We start from the raw sequence: 22,680 nt of genomic DNA on the forward strand, positions 1-22,680 counted from the left end.
AAGTCAATAAATCAAGAAGTTAATGAGATATTCTCTGTTCTCAATTCAGTGGACCATCCTAGGACAGCCGTTCTGTGTGATCCAGCAATGGGTGCCTCCAAACAAGGAAACTCTATGCAACATAAGCCCAAACATTTGGGAAGCCACAAAAAGAGCCCAGGAAGTTCAGGGATGTATCCTGTTTTTTCCATGCAAGAAACTAAAGATGGGTAATAAGGAGGAGAATGAGAAGCCTGGAATCAAGCAGAATTTTAAAATCATGATGCAAGCAGCATTTTAAGTGAAATCAGGAGGGGTTTTGCCCTTCCTACACTTGTTATATTTAACTAGTTAAGGAAATGTAAGGGCAAATGTAGTGGCATGGGGCACCTGTGAACACTGCTGGCGACCAAACACCCTAGAGGTTTGTTTATGGAGGCTGTTGTGTACCTTGACCCCAGAAAACCTAGAGCCAAACTGGGGTTTCTTGCCCTGTAATTAGCACAGGCACTAATGTGGGCAGACAGAATGTCTGCTCAGGCTTCCTAAATTCAATTTGCATAGGAAACTCATGGAAAAACTGGTCCCCCAGTTTCTAAACTGAGAGTCAGTGTTATAAGATGATACCAAAATTTCCTCACATTTATACAGAACTCAACAGGTTTCAGGACAGTCCCCAAGCATTATCTTATTCGAGTCGCACAACAACCTTGTGGGGTGGGTGTTTTTCCAAGTTTATAGAATATCTTTAGGACTTGAGAGTGCTTCTTAAAAGTGAGAAAAATGGGTCAGTTCTTGCTTCCTTTGAAGAAACACATATTGGCCCCTTTGTCCCAGTGGATGCCACCTTCATGCCCTAAAAAACAAAAACAAAAACAAAACAGTGAGCCAGAAGGAACAGCTCCTGTGGTCTTGATAAAAACAGCTGTTCAGGGCAATCACCTTTATGTTCAGGGCAAGCACCTTTTCGTGATTACTGCCTGAAACGAAACATCCTGCAATTGTCATGGCGGGCTCCCCATCTGTAAGCCCTCAGAGACTCATACAGTTTAGAATAGAAATAAACTTAGAGATTATATGACCCAATATCTTCATTTTAATGAGAGGGAAACTGAGATCTAGAAAGATTAGGTACGAGTGTCCAGGTTCCAATCAATCCCAAGCCTGCCTCTTAGCAAATTTCTTAACATTTCTATGCCTCAGTTCTCCCGTACGCAATATGGGAATAAAAATATCTACCTCATATTGTGGTGAGGATTAGGATAATGCCTGTACCTATTAAGCACAGAGTACTTAGTAAGTAATCGATAAATAGTTGATAGAGTAGTCACTGTCATCTTCTACCAAGCACAGATAGAAGTGTTGGCATTAAAACCGGGGTGTAAATTACGACTCCCCAACATTGTGTCCACTGTGGGACATGATCAGTTTCTGTGAGAGGAGTTCTGCTCTCTTTGAGGTGCCAAAGGCATTACAAGAAAATTCTCATTTTTCACATGTAAACGCATAGTAGAAACTGGATTCAGAGAAGCCCCGAGGCAAGGGGTGTCTAAGAATGCCGTATCAGGGAGACATCCACCATTGCCCTGAAGAATGGGACAATCAGTTGATCTGGAATCTTTATTAGTCCTGGAGTTGCAGATAGATGAGCAATGGGGGGTGGGGAGCAAAGGGAAACTTCCAGGATAGAATCAAAGAATGTATGTTGTCCTTCTCATTACTAGTGACTGATTTCCCAGTGTCATTTATGTGAAAAGGGAAGGGGAGGGAGTAAAACAAGAAATAAAATCAGAAAGTCTGATATTTGAGAGTTATTGCAGACAAAGAAAAATACATTTACACAGGGTTTAGAAGGAAGGAAGAGGTGAAGAGGCAGAACACAGGATTTTTAAGGCAGTGAAAATACTCTATATGATACTATATGATACTATATGATACTATAATTGTAGAGGGGCGCCTGGGTGGCTCAGTCAGTTAAGCATCTGACTTCGACTCAGGTCATGATCTCGTGGTTCATGAGTTCGAGCCCTGCATCCAGCTCTGTGCTGACAGCTCAGAGCCTGGAGCCTGCTTCAGTTTCTGTGTCTCCCTCTCTCTCTCTCTGTTCCTCCCCCTCTCATACTCTGTCTCTCTTTCTCTCAAAAATAAATAAATATTTTTAAAAAAATTTTTAAACGTTATAATTGTAGATATATGTCATTATACATTTGTCCAAGCCACAGAATATATAACACCAAGAGTGAACCCTAATGGGAACTACGGACTTTGGATAACGATGTGTCAATGTAGGCTCATCAGTTGTGACAAATGTACACTCTAGTTGGGGGGTGGTGGGGTGGTTGTTGATAATGGGAGAGGCTAAGCATGTGTGAGAGGAGGGGTATATGGGAAATCCCAATACCTATACTGTTTGCTCAATATTACTGTTAACCTCCATCTGCTTTGAAAAAATTAAATGTATTTAGATAAATAAATAAACTTCACACATCTAACTATAGAATCGGCTGATTCCTTGCCAAGGAGGAATGTCCCTGGGATAACACATTTAGCAAGATACAATTATTTCACTTGAGGGGAGACAGAGCAGCCAGATCCATTACTAAGGAGATTCTCATCAGAAAAACCAGTATGGCATTCCAGAAATACTCTGCCACCGAAGCATGTGGAATGGAGTCACAGAATGTTAGAACATAAAAACCTGTAGAAGAAGGTCAGTCTAAATCCCCTTTGTCTTTCCTAGAGCCTAACCATAGGCCTGGAACAGAGTAGGTTCTCAAAGCTTGAGAAAGAACAGGAAGAAACTGAGCCAGAACATTACGAGATTAATACAGATAAGACTCCATTTGCCCCCTGTGGCATTGAGGTTCCCTATGACTACATGGTCCAAGAGAAAGAAATCAGATTCTGGAGCCTGGTAAACACATCCCTCTTTGATGAGTGCTCATCACTTCCACGGGCCCCCAGAGCACAGTGTCTTGTTTTCATAATGTGGGCACAGTAGCCTTTACCCAGATCCGGGGACTGTAAGAAAAAGCAGATAAAGCTCAAATTTTCCAGCTTTCCTCTAATCAGGAAGAGGCTTGATCTGGAGCAGAGTATCACCAGAGCCCGAGCCCCCAGGGAACAATGGCATGCTTTAATCCCACTAAAGGCCATAAATTCAGGGAGTCCTAAAGGCGAAATCTTAACTGGAGTTGGTGGGAAAGCCCCAGACTCCTACTACAGTATTCAAAAGAGGACTTTACTTCCCGTTTTCCTCTTGTTCATACTTTCCATTTCTTGTCCATGGGATTCCCAAACAGGCTGTTGGTCATACTCCCAATGCCTTCCCAACTGGACTCCTCACCGCGTCAAATCTGAGGTGGTTCTTCTGACTGCTTCCCTTTGCCTTTTCCCTGTGGGTTCTTTTCTGGATTCTTCTCTACACGGTTCAAATGAGTCTTCAGTAACTTCCCAGCTGAGGTCCTGTCCCTAAATGTCACCGAATTCTCCACTGATGTGCCTCAGTCTGTGCACTTCGCTCCATGCAGAAGACACCAAATAAAAGGCAGTTGAGCAAATACAAACGTTGAGCATCTCAGCATCAAACTCTGCGATGAGTCTCTCCCATTTCCTTCATGTTGACAGGGGAGGAGATAGCACATCTGTGGTTCTCAGTCATCTCTACAAGGATGAAAATACTCTCTATCTCCGTTGCCCAGTTCCATAGCCACTAGTCGCAGGTGGCTACTGAGCACTTGAATTTTTGACCTACTTAATGTTCATCATTTTAATTTATAGGGTTAGTGGCTATGGTGTTGGACAGTCCAGCCTTGCTTGAGTGAGAGATTTCTGTAATTTTTCTCGGTTATGAAACAGATACCTTTTCCCTACTACTTGCCCAACCTGGTTTCCCTCGTCTGGTTCCCTTGGAATGAGAATTTTCTCGGGAAAAAAAAAATAGAAAAAATTGAGAAATAACTGAAGCGTTTGGGAATTCACTAACACAAACAATAAAATTGTTCTTATGATCTTGTTCTATACACAGGCCAAACTCAATGCCATTATCCTATTATTATTATTGTTGTTATTATTATTATTATTCAGGGCCCCAAATAGCTTGAGTTTGCTGTCACTTAGAAAGCAAACAGATCCTCATAGTCTTTCCTACTGCTACTTGAATGACAGGTTTAATGGGAATATTTTCTGAGTCACCCCATGTTCTTTCAAGACTTTTTCTTTGTAACTTACCAACATGGCAGGCTTTGTGTAACCAGAATCTATGTCTAGTACATCACAGATACTCAAAACAACATTTCTTATGTGAAAGAAATGATTAATAAAGTGGGAAACAGACCATAGCTCAGCCAGACCCAGGCTAAGTGAGATTCAGGAAGACGTCCTTAAGGACTGGTTGAGTGGGAAAGCCAGCAACCAGGAAATTAGGTTGTCTCTGGGGTTAATTCAAACACCTTGGAAAAATCAAAGCATCACTAAAATGTTGAAGGGTGACAAGCTGACAATGGGCAGCGGGAACAGAAAGAAAGCGGAGTTTGCAGGACCCAGAGAGCAATCCCTGGACTCCCTTGGGGCAGACGAAGCAGGCATCAAATGGGCCAAGGTTACCCTCCTCATGGTGGGCTGTCTTCAGTCTCTGGTGGGAAATGTACTGGGAACAAAGCAGAAAAGTACATAAAGGTCAGTTGTGCCAAGGTCAAGCAAACCTCAGGCCCAGGCCCTTTCCCCACTTTGCAGTCTCATTACACTAGAGAGAATTGTTTGATTCACTAAAATTCACTAGGACATGTCACCAGGGGCTGAATGAGTGGGACTTATTGCCTATAAGGGACCAAATCAAAGATTTCAGAGCAAGTCAAGAATGAAAAAAGAAAAAAAAATCAAAAAGGAGGGGGATAAAAGAAGGATGATTATAAATTGGAAGTCACATGGAATCACATTATATGCAGCTGTCACCTTCAAATAAAAATGCATTGAGTTCCTGCTGGCTGGGAATTAAGCAGAGATGGCCAGTAGAGTAACTGAGTGGAAGGATTTGCAAGAAAAGGCAAGTACAAATCATCAGAGACCAATCCAAATCATTGCGACCATGTCCTCTTCTTTGAAAGGATCAAAATAAATAAAACAAAAAGAATAATAAAACTTGAAAGAACAAAACCCCCGTAGGTACAGAAAAATATGAAAAATACCCTGCAGCTGCAAATATACTCTGGAAATACCTGAGTGCTGGCAAAATCCAATTAGCCATTTAGGTCCTGCTTTGGTTTTAAAATTAGTTTTCCTCAGGGAGCCTAGGTGGATCAGTCGGTTATGTGACCGACCCTTAATTTCGGGTCAGGTCACGGTCTCAGCATTCATGAGTTCGAGCCGCCTCACCTCTGGCTCTGTGCTGACAGTACAGAACCTACTTGAGGTTCTCTACAGGGATTCTCGCTGCCCCTCCCCCATTCTCTCTCTCTCTCTCTCTCTCTCTCTCTCTCTCTCAATAAATGAACATTGTTTTAAAAAAGAAAATTAAAAATAAATAAATAAATAAATGAAAATTATTCCTCCAGTTTCCAATATTCCTCCAGTTTCCAATATTCCTCCAGTTTCCATATTTCCATATTCCTCCAATTTCCTCCATTGACGAAACAGAGTTAGGGGATGGAGATGGGAGGAAGACGGGCATTGCCAGTTCAAGTCACCAGAAGGAAAGGAAGAATATGATAAACAAGGTCTCAGTTGCAAGACAAGAGGATGAAAACAAGTAGCAAGCTTGAAGAAACTCTGAAAAGTGCCAAGACAAAGGAAGTCTTTGGGTCCGTGTGCAACCCAGAAAGGATGAGGAAGCTAAGGCACAGAGAGGCTAAGTAACTTGTCCAAGGACACAGAGCTAGTTAATGGCAATTTCAAGGACTAGAGAAAAATGCACAATAGCTTCAACGGACGACTTCATCAAAAGCTGATTCAAAGCTTATAGACCAGACCTGAGGCCAGCACCATCCCTCCCAAAATGTTTCTTTACCACAAATTCTTCTAACCAGTACCGAGAGGACTTAAGGAACTTCCAAGAAAGAACGAGTGAAAGAAAACCACATAAACAAGTATATGACCCTGGTGATGGAAGGCAAGGCAGTGCCCTTAATGGTTCTTCATTCCGTGTCTATAAATGTCGAGGAATGAGGAGGAGCTGGGGAAATGAAATGAAATAGAAGAAAAATGAAGATCACCAGCTTGGTCCAGGGTCCTGGACCAGAAGCCTTCAGGCCCACAAGGCTAAGGCTAAATGCTGCGGTCTTCTTATTCACTGAAAGGGAAAAAGATCACGCATGTATGGAATTTTTTTTTAAAAGAAGCTGGGGGATGGGGCGCCTGGGTGGCGCAGTCGGTTAAGCGTCCGACTTCAGCCAGGTCACGATCTCGCGGTCCGGGAGTTCGAGCCCCGCGTCAGGCTCTGGGCTGATGGCTTAGAGCCTGGAGCCTGTTTCCGATTCTGTGTCTCCCTCTCTCTCTCTGCCCCTCCCCCGTTCATGCTCTGTCTCTCTCTGTCCCAAAAATAAATAAACGTTGAAAAAAATAAAATAAAATAAGATAAAATAAAATAAAATAAATAAAAGAAGCTGGGGAATGAGAAAAAGACTCCATCCAGCATAAGGGAATTTCAGAATCAAGTGAGGAGTCAATGTTTCTCTGAAAAAGAAAGCATACCTTAAAATCGGTGCCACTTGGGACACCTGGGTGGCTCAGTCGGTTGAGCATCTGACTTCAGCTCAGGTCATGATCTCATGGTTTGTGGGTTTGAGCCCCACATCAGGCTCTGTGCTGACAGCTCAGAGCCTGGAGCCTGCTTTGGATTTTGTGTCTCCCTCTCTCTCTGCCCCTCCCCCACTCATGCCTCTGTCTCTCTCGCTCTCAAAAATAAATAAAAACATTAGGGAAAAAATGGGTGCCACCCATTTAAATAGCAAGAGCCTCCACAGGCCCAGAGCCTGCAATACAAAGCAGAGGAGGGACACCTCAACAGCTCATTTGGTTAAGCATCCAACTCTTGATTTGAGCTCAGAGGTGATCACAGGGTCGTGGGTTCAAGTCCCCTGTCAGGCTCTGTGCTGACAATGCAGAGCCTGCTTGAGATTCTCTCTCTGCCTCTCTCTCTCTCTCTCTCTCTGCTTCTCCCCTGCTCATGCTCTCTCTCACACACTCTTTCAAAATAAATAAACATTTTTTTAAAATTTTTTATATCTTTATTTTTGAGAGAGAGGGATGCTGAGCGTGAGCAGGAGAGGGGCAGAGAGAGAGAGAGACAGAATCCGAAGCAGGCTCCAGGCTCTGAGCTGTCAGCCCGGAGCCCGACGCCGGGCTCAAACTCACGAGCCATGAGATCGTGACCTGAGCCGAAGTCAGGTTTAAGCAACTGAGTCACCCAGGTGCCCCCATCAATGAAGATTTTCTAAAAATTTTCAAAAAGAAAAAAACTACGGGAGACCAGCCCCACCCCCACAGATCCACCTGTTTGCTGCCCATGCCCTGTGTCTCCTGGGAAAAACCGGGGCCTCATCATGGTTTCCGGTGCCTGAGTCCCACCAGACAGTTCCTCCACTCCTATGCCTCGGCTCAGATGGCTCAGTCACCTCCTTAAGGGGGTGAACTCCACCAGGGCCCCCAGAGACCTGCAAGCCTCGCGTTAGGTCCTGCCCTGCTGCAGGGCTGGTCCACCCGCTAATGGAATCAAGGCAGCTATAGTGACCCCGGCCTCCCTTCCCACAACTTCAACCTTCCCCTGGGAGTCCATTTCTCATCGTCAGCCCGAGCTGAAGCACTCCCCAGCAGAGTTCCCAAGCCTCGCCCCAGTGTAACCTGAGCGCACACTGCTTGCCCCTGCCTGGTGGGCACAGAGCCCCCCAGCCGAGGCAGGCTGACTCGAGGGCAGCAACAGCTCACCTCTCTGGGCCTGGGTCCCACCGCTTCAGCTCCCACCCTGCCCCACCCCCTTGCCTCGGTCCTACACGTCAGTCAAATCCCAAGAAGCCGCTTCCCACCCGTCAAATTCACCTTCTGTTCTTCCTAGAGAATTTGCGATTTTGCCTCATGAACCTGGCACTCACCTTGTCATTTTTTTTTTTTTTTCATTATTGCTAACGCTTTTCTTGCTAAGACTAAATGCATAGCCTTCATCTGGGCAGGGGCACACTGTTAACTCCAGGGCCAAAAAGAATATACTGATGTTGATAATGAGGAGGAGGAGGTGGAGGAAGAAGATTACATGCTCCTTAACGTTTTCTGGCTACATTTCCACACCATCGGCTGGGTATGTATTAAGTCAGGCACCGTCCTCCGCATCAGAGGGGTGTGAGTATCCTCCTTATCCTCAATGAGCTCCTGATCAAATGGGCAAGACAAACAGGCAACGCGACGGGTCTTGAAAGTCAAATGTCTAAGAAGAGGAGGAAAACACCCCAAGCAAGTACAGGCCAAGATTTGAGATCACGTCTGTGATGGTCTTTCAACCGTTCGTTCATTCATTCAAGAAAAATCCCCGGGGTATCATATTCCAAGCCCTGCGGTAAGCATCGAGCGTATAACGATGCATAAGACATGATCATAATCGTTGCCATTAGGGAGTTTACAATCTGGAAAGGAAGAGAAGCCAGCAGGCAGCTAATTAATTGCAGCGGCAATTCTTTAAGGGGGGGCGTGAATGTGGGCTACTCTGTCTCATCTTAGAAGGATTCAAGGAAGCCATGAAGTCTGAAATCCAAAGGACACGTGTTGCCCTGTGAAGAGGGGGGACATGGCAGGGAGAATTTCCTGGTAGAAGAAAAAGAAGGAAATCCTTCTTTCTCAGCCCCTTTTCTAGAACTATGTATCTGCCTCATCTCTGCCATGTGGTTTAGGGATAAAAAAAGATTGAGCCTAGTGGCTCAGTCGGTTAAGCGTCCAACTTCAGCTCAGGCCATGGTCTTGCAGTTCATGAGTTCGAGCCCGCGTCGGGCTCTGTGGTGACAGCTCAGAGCTCGAAGCCTGCTTTGGATTCTGTGTCTCCCTCTCTCTCTGCCCCCCCCCCCCCCACTCACGCCTCTCTCTCTCTCTCTCTTAAAAATAAATGTTTTAAAAAACTTAAAAAGAAGAATTTAAATTCATAAAGGAATGAATGGCAGAGAAAACTAGAGAAAATAAAGTATTTCTGAATTGTGCTTTGAGATTGCATTGGCATTACGCCGTCTTGATTTTATTCATTCTTTGAGAGAGAGAGAGCACAGGCGCACGGGGGGGGGGGGGGGGGTGGGGAAGAGGGACAGAAGATCCAAAGAGTGTTCTGTGCTGCTAAGATCAAGATTATGACCTGAGCCAAAGTCAGACACAACCGACTGAGCCACCCAGGTGCCCCTACACCATCCTGATTTTAAAAGCAATGTGGGTAATGAACGCCTATAATACAAGAATCTATAAAGGGAAGAAAGCAAAATGCAAAACTATATATACAACCTGCCTGTAACTGAATAAAAACAAAAAACAGGGCATAATAGGTAAATATGAAAGACTATGAAGTTAACTCTGTTGGGGCGCCTGGGTAGCTCAGTCAGTTAAGCCACCGACTTTTGGTTTTGGCTCAGGTCATGATCTCAGGGTTTCCTGAGTTTGAGGCCTGCATCGGGTCCATGCTGACAGTTTGGAGCCTGCTTGGGATTCTCTCTCCCTCCCTCTCTCTCTGCCCCTCCCTTGCTCGCACTCTGTCTCTCAAAATGAATAAATAGGGGCACCTGGGGGGCTTAGTCGGTTAAGTGCCCGACTTCAGCTCAGGTCATGATCTCGCGGTTTGTGGGTTCGAGCCCCGCGTGGGGCTCTGTGCTGACAGCTCAGAGCCTGGAGCCAACTTCTGATTCTGTATCTCCCTCTCTCTCTACCCCTCCCCTGCTCATGCTCTCTCTCTCTCTGTCTCTCAAAAATAAATAAATGTTAAAAAAAATCAAAATAAATAAACTTCAAAAAAAGGAAAACACTGTCAAATTACTTATTGTGGGACTCTGCTTATAAAAGACTTTGGATGTTTCTCATTATTTTAATAATAATTGAATGAGTGTGATTTATCTTTATAATAAGGGATAAATTATCTTTTTTAATTTTTTAGGGATAAATTATTTTTAAATAAAATATAAGTGCTGCCATCCTTTTTCATGTTTTGACATGTATATTAATCATTTAACAAATATATATTGATATTCAGTCATTATTTTAAGTAGTAGAAAATAAAATAGGGTTAGTCTCTGTCATCACGGTAAAGGAAAAAAGACATCAATAAATAAACAAGTAAAAAAAGTAAATTAGATGAGATTAATTTAGATGAGTAGTATGGGGGAAAAATTAAATCATTAAATCATTAAATTAGATGAGTAGTATGGGGGAAAAATCATCAAAGAAGGGTTACACGTCGTGCTGGAGGGCAGGTCTGGAAGTTAGTGGATATGCTAGTTTAGATAGGGGCCTAGAGAAGGGCTCTCTGAGAAAGTCTTTTTAACAACATAAGGGACAGTGACAGACATTACCTGGAGAAAAAGTGGTCCAGGCAATAGGAACAGTAAATGCAAAGGCCCTGAGGTGACATGGAAAGGGCTTGTTTCATTTTCCGCCTGCACTGTTGCCTGGTTTTCCCCCAATGGAGTATAAGCAAAATTAAGAACAACCAGGGAGAAATTGTCATGAGGTAAATGCACATACTAGACTTTGTTTTATTCCACAAATACTTATTGCGTACCTGTAAGATACCAAGCACTGTTCTGGGTGCTAGGGACCAAACAAAGTCCAAAACAAAGTCCCTGGCTTTAATGAAGCATAACATCAGAGAGGGAATTACTGTCAGTTAAAGAAGTAAAAATTACTGGGGTGCCTGGGTGGCTCAGTCGGTTAAGCGCCCGACTTCAGCTCAGGTCATGATCTTGCTGTTCGTGGGTTTGAGCCCCGCATCGGGCTCTGTGCTGACAGCTCAGAGCCTGGAGCATGCTTTGGATTCTGTGTCTCCCTCTCTCTCTGCCCCTCCCCTGCTCATGCTCTGTCTCTCTCTGTCTGAAAAATAAATAAAAACATTAAAAAAAATTTTTTTAATAAAAAAATTTTAATAAAAAAATTTTTTAAAAAGAAGTAAAAATTACTTCCTATGTTAGATAGTACAAATGCAAAGAAGGAAGGTGAGGCGAGGAAGACAAATGGGGACTGTGTGTTTGTGGGGGAAGAGCCACAGAACCTAAGGGACACATGGCTGGTTTTCCTGGACATTGGTGTTTCGATAGGGCTTAATAGTGAAAAATAAAGATCGTAATCGCAAAACGGCAACAAAATGCGTCAACTCACGACCATGTTCCATGTTGTTCCCTCCTTGTACATGGAGCAACTGGAATATGCTGGAGGAAACCCGCTCATACTAAGCTCAGCTTACGGAAAACATAATTAGGGGATCAGATCTGCTGGAACAACAGCTAACATCTAGTGAGCACTTGCTCTGTGCCGATCACTGTTCCAAGGGCCAGGGATGTGTCTGTGTGATTCACGTAAAGTAAAACGGGTTTTGATCTACACAGCAGCTCTGAAGCAGGTATTAGGACTCCCAGTTTATGGCCACAACAAACGAACAACATGAAAAGTTCAACCACATGTTTGCGGTTGCGCAGTGGGTGAAAGGCTGAACCGGGAACGCGATCCCAGGGTGCCTGACATTTAGGGGCCAATTTGGAATCTCTGGAACGTACCATACTGCCTCCACTGCCAGAACGAAGGAAACCCATATACAATGAATCTCATAGTAAGAGGATGACTCAGAATCACACAAGATTAGAACTTGAAATGACCTCAGATATCTTGTCATCCTGAGAGATCCAGGATGGATGGCCTGAAGCCATTTTTCACAAAGTGGTTGCGTTAGCTGTTGTTCATGGCTCTATATCCAGATCTGGGCCATCCAGTCCTCATCTGGACTTAAGAGCACAGAAAGACAAAATTCCTCATCAGGTGTGTCTGGCCTTGAGTGCTTAGGAAGCCAGATTTTTAGGGAATGCACACTCATGAAGATCCATAGATGCTACTGTTCTCATCTGGTGGATAGCTCCTCAATTTTTCTTGGCCCCACTCTTCCCAGTTACCTTAAACATAAAGAATAAACACCTTCTGCTGGGCGAGGGGCCCAGTTCAAATACATCTACAAATGAGCAGAATCGGGCAATCAAGTCTCCAGGAGAATCAGCCTGACAATGCCTAGCACCAAAGCTGTGCGTTCGTACGTACTGAGCACCATCCTCCCAGAGGAGTTCCGTGCTTCCATTTGCTCACAGCACAGGCATTTGCTACGAATTGCTCTGTGCATTGCTGGGCTACGTACCACAGGGGTCACAAAGAAGGGTGAGCCAATCCTCCTGGATGAAGGAGGCAAGTACATGTCAACACAAAGGACTCAGATCCAAAACAACAGACAAAAGGAAGTAGATATTCATGCCGTTATTGACTAATGTTTTCCAGAAGCATTTCTGAGTAAGCATTTTGGGGGTAAAGCTAAAGAAGACGGATCAGTGAAGATGAAGGAGAGAGCTAAACGGGCTCACGAAGGGTGCGAAGGAGCAGACAGTCAGACAAGGTTGTGAAAGAGCCTTACCAAGCAAGTAATAAAAAAGCAGCAACAAAGGTAGGAGGAAATAGGACAGAACTGGAAGAAACCATGTTCCAGAAAGATGGAAAAGCCTCAGAACATAAGCGACAATGCTGAACTTATACCATTATTCAGAAGGGTCCTGGAATCCACTCTTTGATGGGATTTCACGTTATATTTGCACTGGCTCACAACCAGCTTTCACTGGTAACACACTCCTTGACTTGGGAAGAGTTCACACCTCTTCTGGTCAAAACAGTAATAACTAAGCCATGCATACTAACAATCCCCTGTGGTTTGAATTGGTCCAACCCAACTTCACTCAGTAATGGTCATTCCTAAGGCTGGAGCCAGGTAAATATGACATGAAATACCATTCATAATTTTGTTTCCCCAACAGATGTTTATTGAGCATTTGTTATGTGCAAAATTAAGACGAAAAAGTAGTTTCTCCTCTTATCCTCTCTCACCCTCATTTGAGAGGAAAAATGGCGGGGGCTGGGGGGGGGGGGCACGGGGAATGGAAAGAAGGGAAGAGTAAAGGGCCCTGGGCCTTGATTTTATAATCTAGTTTAGGAGGCAGGTATGTAATGAAGTGGAGGGAAAAAATAAATAAAACAGAAGAAAACAATGCTATGAGACTTCAGAAGAACATGTGAAGGAAATTCCTGGAAGAAACCAGGAATTGAGAAACTTGCATTGGAAAAGGTAGCATTTGGCTTGTACTTTGAAGATGGGGAAATTGGAGATGCAGAATACATTCCGAGCCCGAAGCCCTGTTCCACCAGGCTACTGATGTCAACTACTAAGCAAAGATAAGTAATATGCCTTTGGGTGGGAGGCAGTCTGTTGAAGTTCAGGCCCTTTGCTAATTCTTCCAAAGGGATCCATTCCAATGAAAGTATAAGGAGCCCTTATTCTTCCTTGATGCCACAAGACAGAAATTCTTGACGTAATTGCCCCATTTATAGAGAAAGAAGTTATGTTCTGGTTCTTCTTTCCACCATGCTGAAATGAGATTTTGTCTTTCTCGAATCACTTCTGTCTCGCTCCAGATCCAACCCCCCACTCCTCACATGTCAGTCATGTAATGAGCATATTCAAGATCCAACCCCCCAGTCCTCACTCATCAGTCATCTAATGCACATATGAGATGCCTCATGGTATGCCAAACAATGACCATAAGAAGATTAAAGTTTCGTGAGCTCTCCCCTTCAAGATTTCAAAGACTCCTGAAAGAGAGAGGCACACGAAGAAATACTGGCACGTAATGTAACATGAGTGAGAATGCATGTGTGAATAAAATCCACGGAGACATAATGTAAAAATTGAGTAATCCTGGGCCTGGGGAAGGGAGATCTTGAGGAGATAACAGAGAGGGGATTTGCCAACAAGGGATGGGGTGAATGAAGAAGAGTGGCAGAGGGACATTTGAAGCAGGGAAAAAGTCAAATGGGTTCACAACAAAGTGATGAGTGTGGTGCTACAGAAGCATACATTTCAGGACTGAAACATTGTTGGAAAACAAGGGGGTGGGGTTCGGGTCTTGAACGTCACATAAAGGAGCTTGGGTTCCATCCTAGAATTCATCTGGAAAACAATGCTTGCTTCAGCTTCGTAGGGTAAATTGCTAAAAATGGGAATTTCTGGGTCTTACTCTGGAGAGTAGGATCTAGGAATCTACATGTGTAACAGCTTCCGCAGGTGACTCAAATAAACTTTGGTAACAATGGGTAGACTAAGGAAATCTTTAAAAACTTTTAAGCCTAGGAGAAAATAAACAACTTGACATTTAAAAAATATTACATATATACATACTCTGTGTGTGTGACAGAGAGAAACAGAGAGAGAGAGAGAGATCTAACCTTTGTACTAGGTCAAGACTATTGTCCACGTGTGGGTATCTCATTTTCCCCATTAAGAGAGAAAGACCATGCTTATCCCAACATACATCATTAACTAATGACTCCTCCTCCGACCACACCCAGTCGTGCCTCAGTGTCTTCAAGCACAAGTGTCAGGGGTACTGAAGCAGGGGGAGAGACCCTTCTTAAGAGCTGGGCTCATTCTGAGATCCATACTGTCTCCCACCCCTTCAGCACCTCCTCCAGTGTTCCAGGGTTGAATGGCTGCTACTTAAAACTGATAATCATGGCACTCCCCCTCTTCAATGACTTCCCACTGTCTCCAGGAATTAGACCGAATGCCAAGGTAAAGCATAAAACTCCATCCCCATCCAACCCCTACCTACTTTTGCTAATTCATTTCTTACCAGTTCCACCTGTACACTTGAGGGACCAACCGCACGGGAGCACTTACTATTCCTAAGTAGATGACATCCATTCCCATCTCTGGGCCTTCGGACATGTCAGATTTTGTGTGCAAGAGTCAGCTGCCTGACTCCACTCGATTCTCTGCCTGGGAAACTCCTACTCATGCTTCAGGACCCAGCCTCGATGCCATCCCCTCTGTGAAGTCTTCCTTGATTCCCTCTGAGAAGAATACTGCAGGTACACCACATTATTCGTTTCTTGTCTGGCCACCTCATCTCCATATGGCCTTCTTCTCTCTGTGTGTCTCTTAAATGGACACTTGTCACTGGATTTAGGGTTTATCCTCATCTCAGATGATCTCACTTCAAGATCCTTCATTTCATTGCATTGCATTACATCTACAAAGACCCTTTTATTAAATAAGAAGGGCACATTCGTCGAATTCACAGGTTCTGGAGATTAGGATGCAGACATTTCTTTTGGGGGACCACCATTCAGCCCTCTACAAAGATTTCCTCGCTAATAAACTACACGTCTGTAGTATTTTCATTACGTCACAAACTCTAATAAAATATTTTTGATGATCTGGAGTAGTTTAGGAAGTGCCTAGGCCATAATCTCACTAAATGTCATTTTTATATATGGGAGTCAGATGCCATAGCAGGAAGTTTGGTAATTGATAATTCGTTCACTTTTGCCTTGGATTTTAATGTAAACTCTTGACATAAAGAAACTAGTAAGAGAGAAGCTGATACTGCAGCTGTCTCCAAAAATCTTTGGTTGCCATCACCTGGTCTCCTCATCTGATAGATTATGTTGTCTATAATAGTTGTAATAGTGTAATAGTTGGAAATCTGGATTTCCTAGAATTAAAATGAGATGTGCCTTGTAATTACCAAAGCAGAGAACGACGACAACAACAAGTTAGTACTCGGAGCGTTATTTTTACTTCTAAAACAAAATTACATGAAAGCACACATATTGAAAACTGTACTACTTAATAACTTACATTTAATAACATTTTACAGTTTAAATTGGGGTTTCTCAACATTATAGGAGCTCCTGTGGCCATAGGATGTAGCATTCCTGGCCTCCACTGACAATATGCCAATAGCATTTCCCCAAGTTGTGACAACCAAAAATGTTGCCAGACATTGACAAAATTGAGAACCTGATTGAGAACCATGAGTTTTAATGGAAAACCCCATATTTTAAAATTTAAAAAGTAACAATTTCTATTTTGATTGGTGTAGGAGGAAAAGTGATCCTGACAGTTGTGGTATTACACATTTACTCATAGAAAACTAAAAAAGTTTTGTGAGAAGCTAAAATAGACGGCAATTATGTGTTTCAAGCTTGTTGTTTATTTTTTCTGAATATATTTCCCCATATTAAAAGAATGGTAATACCCCTTAGAATTACAGTGAGATCAAATAAAACTTAAAAATATAATACATATCAGAATCTAAGCACATAGCAGGTGCACAAAAAAATTGTGTTTTTTCATGCTTTCTTGTGAAGTGAAACAATTCAACAGCTAAGACTATGTGAAATAAAGGGTTTTGTATGTAGTCTAGAAAAAATTGTGTTTTTTCATTCTTAACAGACTTATGGAAGCGTTCTCTGTTTTGGTTTCTTTTGTTGTGTTATGTCTCATCTGTGTATTTGGGCATGACTTCAGTTTTGTAGGATTATATTAAGACCATGTAAAGCGAGAGTCTTGTCTAAGCCAAAGTGGAATCTACATTTAGCTGTTTGTGGAACTCTTGCTTTTAATTTTAAGGGATATCTGAAGAGAGAAAAAAAGGGAGCGAATTAGAGAGCAATAGAGGGAGGAGAGAATATCTATTTCCTGCTGCCACCCTGACACCAGTTTTTAGAGGAGTTAAAAAAAAAGAAGCTAGAGAGATCATGTTCAGAAAAGGCTGTGAAAGGCTCAGAGCATAAGCAATGCTAAACCGACTCCATAGATTATATTTTTCAAAAAGTTCTCACAATCCACTCCATCGGTGGAGGGCTTTCTCCGCATGCAACATCACGAAGAGTGTCGATTTCCCAGTGGAACACTACTAGCCTTCAGTGGTCACCCACTCCTGGGTGCAGTCAACTTTCATGTCTCTTCCACCCCAAATATTAATAACTAAAACATTAATAATAATTGTGTAAGGAAGAGGCACCCAGTTTGGTTCAGTAACAAGGTCATACTATAATGGAACTTTTACATCTTTAGACGAAATCAGTCTTCAAACCCCAGATTTATATGTCCAACCATCTAACAGATTTTCTACGACGACTTGAAATCAAATAAGTTCAAAACAGAGCTCATCTTCTCTCCCCAAAACCCGTTCCCCTCCTGTGTCTTCTACCTCAGTGGATATTACTGATCTCTGCTATTCTCTATTGCTCATCTCTACTCAGACCCTAAAACCTATCAAGTGTTACCTTGTCTCCTTGTCTTCCCTTAAGCCCACAGATCTAAAAAACTAAATCCTGTTGATTCCATTTCTTAAGTAACTTTTAAATCGGCGCCTTCTTTCCATCCCCTGGTTTACTAACAAAAACCTCCTAACTAGCATAGCCTTCAATCTTGCCCCTCCAATTTAATGAACATAGTACAGAGGGAGCCTTCCCCCCCCCCCCGCCCCGCCCAAGAGCAAATCTTTTTTGCCTCTCCATCCCACATAAAACCTTTCACTAGATCCTACATTGCCTTCTGGATAAAGTCCGCAGTTTTAAAATAAAGGCCGTGGTTACTCCCCCAAGTTCATTTCTTGCCACTCTCTCTCTCCAACCCTCCAGCACCGTGAGCCCTGCAACTAAACACGCGGTCTAAACTGCAGGGACATGCTCTGCTTGCAGGTCTCCAAACGCCATGTTCCCTACTTCTGCTCATCCCCATTCCCAACCTTTGGTCACCTTATGGGAACCGCTCTGTTGGTTCCTCTAGGGGAGATTTCCTTGGTCTGCCAGGAGAGGGTCACATGTCCTCCCAATGGGCTTTCATTTCCCGTTTACGTACATTCTCATGACACTGAGCTTCCTGTTTCACTACTTCATTCCCAGCTCCTAGCCCACAGCATGCGGTTAATAATATTTCTTAAATGACTGAAGTACCCCCAGCAAATGAAAATAAAATTCCACTGACCTGACTGTGATCCTTATGTTTATCTCACCATCTCTCGTATTACACAGTTATTCATTTGTTGAGTAAATAGGTGTCTATTTCTTCTGTCACACACAGATCTTACGGTCGATACCCAAGCCAGCTGCCTTTCTTGTCTCTGCTCAATATAGAAAACTTTCTCTTCACTCCAGGCCCCAGCTTTTTGGTTTTGTTTTTGTTTTACCTATTAAGTTATTTTATTTTATAATTTTTTTAATGTTTATTTATTTTTGAGAGAGAAACAAGGTATGAGCAGGGGAGGGGCAGAGAGAGAGGGAGACACAGAATCCGAAGCAGGCTCCAGGCTCTGAGCTGTCAGCACAGAGCCCGACGCAGGGCTCGAACCCACGAACCGCAAGATCATGACCTGAGCCTAAGTCAGACACTACTGAGCCACCCAGGCACCCCTCTATTAAGTTATTTTAAAGAATCACCAAAAAATGTAGTTTGCACTTGAAATGTACTTGAACAGTATTTTAAAGATACCGTTGATCTAATCTGATTTTCCCCCCACATATTTCTTTTTTGGAAAAATTGTGGTTAAAAACCAAAAGTACACAACATTAGATTTACTATCCTAACCATTTATTTTTGTTTCTTAAGGAATGTTTAATAAGGTAGATAATATATGCTTATCTAACATGCATTTCTGTATCACTGAAGCTAAAGCAAAAATCCTGTTCGTTGGGTAAAAATGGCCTGTTTTATGTAGGTACACTTCAATGCAATTAGTAAAAAAATAAAAAAAGAAAGCCAGAATACACTTGCTCCTTCGTATTCTGATGACACACAGCACGTAAAGATGTGTCTTCTACTCTTTTTTCCATATCAGGATGCCATGCCCCATCATGCACAACAAGACCTCTGATTAGGCTTGTATCAGTCTCTGATTCCTGTTGCATTCCCATGACGTTGACCATGAAGAGGTTCACAGGTTCATTTTATTTTTTAATGGCCAAAGTGGAGCCCAGTTGTCAAGACATCAGCAAGTTCAGCACGAGCACCACGTAGAGGTGTTCTGGCCACATCTATCAGTGTTTTCCTGTTCTTCTCTTTGCTTATGTTGATTTGTTCCAAAGACAGATGTGCCTTTTCCTTTGAAGCTTCAGATCCCTATATTATTATTATTATTGGGGTGAAGACCCTAATAATAAACACACAATTATGAAACCACCCCCATACAGGAGTTCTTCGATTACATGCAACTATCGTTTGTGTTAAAGATAGTTTTTGAAGGGGTATTCTGGATCCTGCATACCCTTTAATACAATTAAGTTAATAAAACGTGCTGACTTTCTGAATACGCTTAAAGGGATGAATAGTCTTTTCAGTGCAGAGGAAAAGAACAGACCTTGCTCTAGCAGAGGGCCAAAACCAAGGGAATATTAGGGCCCCCTAACCGTCTTAAGTATAGAGTTCAGTAGTGTTAAGTATATTCACACTGCTGTGCTATAAATCTCTAGAACATTGCCATCCTGCAACCCTGAAACCATATACCCGTTAAACATTTATCTCCCTCCTCCCCCAGCCCTTGGCAACCACCTTTCTTTTTTCTGTTTCTGTGCTTTGAACTACTTTAGATACTTCGTATGAGTGGCATCATTGCAACATTTATCCTTTTGTCTCTGGCTTATTTCAGTTAGCATAACGTCCTCAAGGTTCATCCATGTTGTAGCCTGTGGGAGGACTGCCTTCCTTTCTTAAGGCTGAATAATATCCACCGAATGTGTCCGCCATATTTTCTTTATCCATTCATTCGTCAAGTCGTCTTGGCTTTGTGAAGAATGCTGTAATCCACATGGGTGTACGCATATCTTTTGAGATCCAACTTTGAATTCTTTGGATATTGAAAAGTTCAGGACATGGCTGTTTTCCAACTTTGTGTATTTTTTTGAGCTTATTCCTTCAACGTCACATTCTGTGTGTGAGATACGACCAAATTGTTTCCTGGGGCTTCAGATGATTCAATTTCATTGCTATATGATACTTCCTTTTATGATTTTACCCAAATGTACTCATCTATTTTAGTATGATAGGCATATGAATTATTTCTGGTTTGGGCCTAGGACAAACAATTCTGCTATGTACTTTTTTAGTCAACCATCTTGGTGAGCATGTGCTAGAGTTTCTCTAAGATTTATACCCCAGAGTAGCATTGCCAGGCCATAGGTGTACTTATATTCAACTATACCAAATAATTAAAATTTCTTTTCCAAGGGGATTATACCAGTATAAATTCTTGCCACAAGCATATGAGAGTTTTCAATGCTACACATCCTGACCGATATTGGGTGTAACCCATGTTAAATTTTTACTCACTCAGAGGGTGTATGATGGTAACTTATTTTGCAATTACCATTTTTACCTAGGAATCTCACAAGCCAAGAGAGGCCATTAGTCACTTACATTTTTCAAGGTTCATATGATATAAAAAAAAAATGCCAAAACACAAATGTAATATACTATTATTGTGCTATTTACAAGATAATGACAATTAAAAAAAATAACCTGTGGTACATTATGAAAGGAATGAAATGCAAGTTTATTTTTTTTCAATATATGAAGTTTATTGTCAAATTGGTTTCCATACAACACCCAGTGCTCATCCCAAAAGGTGCCCTCCTCAATACCCATCACCCACCCTCCCCTTCCTCCCACCCCCCATCAACCCTCAGTTTGTTCTCAGTTTTTAAGAATCTCTTATGCTTTGGCTCTCTTCCACTCTAACCTCTTTTTTTTTTTTCTTCCCCTCCCCCATGGGATTCTGTTGTTTCTCAAGATCCACATAAGAGTGAAACCATATGGTATGTCTTTCTCTGTATGGCTTATGAAATGCAAGTTTAAAGTCTTATGATGAACATCTTCAATCCCATTCATGTATACTTACAAATGTATGTGTAAATCTCATTGACAGGTAAACATAAAGTCTCCGATAACATGAAAAAGTTCTCCTGAAGGACCTTTTCAAATCCAAGTCCAGAGCAAAATGGTCATGTGACTCCCTCCACCTACCCCCACCCCCTGAACTCAGCCTCCAAGCCTCCAAGCCTCCACTTTTGCTCTCGAGAAAACTGTCCTTAATGTCTGCCGGACCTATTGGTTTTAACCAAATTTCTTCAGGAAATACTTTAAAATGAACATTGGGGGAAAACCTCAAAAACAATTCACAAAAGGACAGTCTAGTGGGGGCATCAAGAAAAGATGAAGATACCTCCTGCCTTGACTTGTGAGAATATCTGTTTATCCAACAAGCATTGGCTGAGCACTTTCAAAATCAAGGAAGTGCGCTGAGCACTTTCGAGGAAACAAAGAAGAGTAAAACCAGGTGCCCGCCATCGCTGAAGCTCATATGCCAGTTGGGGAGCTAAGGGAAACAGAGGCAGTAAAGGGGTTGAAAGAGATGGCCCTTGAGATAGAACGGAAATATGAAGAGCTGTTCACCTGGTGGTCAACAAGTATGCTTCCACTAGAATTAATAGCGTGTGTAAATGGCCAGGACGCTGGGAAAGCTCAGGGCCAGTTGGGAGAACACTTAGAAGTGCTCTGTGGACAGTCTGAAGGTCAGCCTTGGCGACAGTGATAAGGGCAATTAGTAAAATGTAAAACTGGGGCCAGATTCTCCGTGCATTAAGCGTCATGACAAATACAAACCATTAATAATAGACTATCAGCAATTTAAAAGAGAGTAGTGACATGGACCTTATTTGCACTTCCCAAAGATAATCCTTGTGGGAGTGGAAAGGATCATAGAGGAGACGACCCTCTAGTCTAGATATTAAAATAAGGACCTTCACAGAGGACTTAGCAGGGGGCAGGGGAAGGCAGCCATTTTGTGGGCTGACCCCATCCCTGTAAGACCCAGATCTTTTCCAGTATACCACCTGCTCCTTTCCTGAGTCGCTTGACCAGTAACTGGCTCCTCTGGAACCACCAATCAAATGGGTCTCGGAACAATCCTGTTTCCTGAGGCAGCCAGTGGGTCCTTGGGACAACCCTGGGCTATAGCCATCCGCCTAGGCCTGTTCCACAGAATGTGAGAACTGTATCGCTGAAAGGCATCCTAGACTCCAACCCGGTGCCTACATGAGGAAATTTAGGTCCAGAGAAGTTAAGTAAGCCACCCAAGGCCAAACAACTAATCACTGGCTGAATCAGTACTCCAACTCGCCCCAGGATTCTGAGGTGCCAAGTTTCCTACACAACAAAATCAGGACAGAACCAAAACTTGGTCCTGTTGTATTGTTTCTCTATGACTGAGAGTGACACCCCAATTTATTAGCAGTAGCGTTTACAAAATCATTTACACATTATCGCTGGCTAATGTTTTCAAAGCTTTCACAAAGGCCTAGCCACAGGACGGGCTCTGAAACCCACCAACTAAATACAGTTACTCTCTACAGGCACCCTAATACCCCGGGCAGTTTGGTTAGGGCTCTCCTTTGTTTTTTTTCTGTCTACCACGACAGGAGGTCCAAGAATCTGGGGACAGGCCTTGGTGTAAGCACAACGCCAATCATGGTTGTGGAAACAAGCTCATTAAGTAACGATGCAAAAGAGAAAAACAGTGCATTGGTGGTTTTCAGAGAGGCTGAAATGACGTGATGCATTAATTAGTTCATTAATACCCATTTTTGCACGCACAGTAGCACGTGAGT

At 42.8% G+C, this 22,680-nt stretch overlaps 1 long non-coding RNA gene across 1 annotated transcript in view; it reads left to right on the forward strand.

The window, feature by feature from the left end:
* Nucleotides 1-21,768, forward strand: part of LOC128316353 (uncharacterized) — a 34,411-nt gene extending 12,643 nt beyond the window's left edge. The window contains exons 3-4 of the long non-coding RNA XR_008300116.1: nucleotides 14,865-15,099; nucleotides 20,940-21,768. This is a non-coding gene — a long non-coding RNA (uncharacterized LOC128316353). The remainder of the gene's footprint in view (nucleotides 1-14,864; nucleotides 15,100-20,939) is intronic.
* The last annotated feature ends 912 nt before the right edge of the window (nucleotides 21,769-22,680 follow it).

The sequence above is a fragment of the Acinonyx jubatus genome, chromosome B4 (assembly GCF_027475565.1).
Source record: "Acinonyx jubatus isolate Ajub_Pintada_27869175 chromosome B4, VMU_Ajub_asm_v1.0, whole genome shotgun sequence".
In the NCBI taxonomy this organism is placed as follows: Eukaryota; Metazoa; Chordata; class Mammalia; order Carnivora; family Felidae; genus Acinonyx; species Acinonyx jubatus.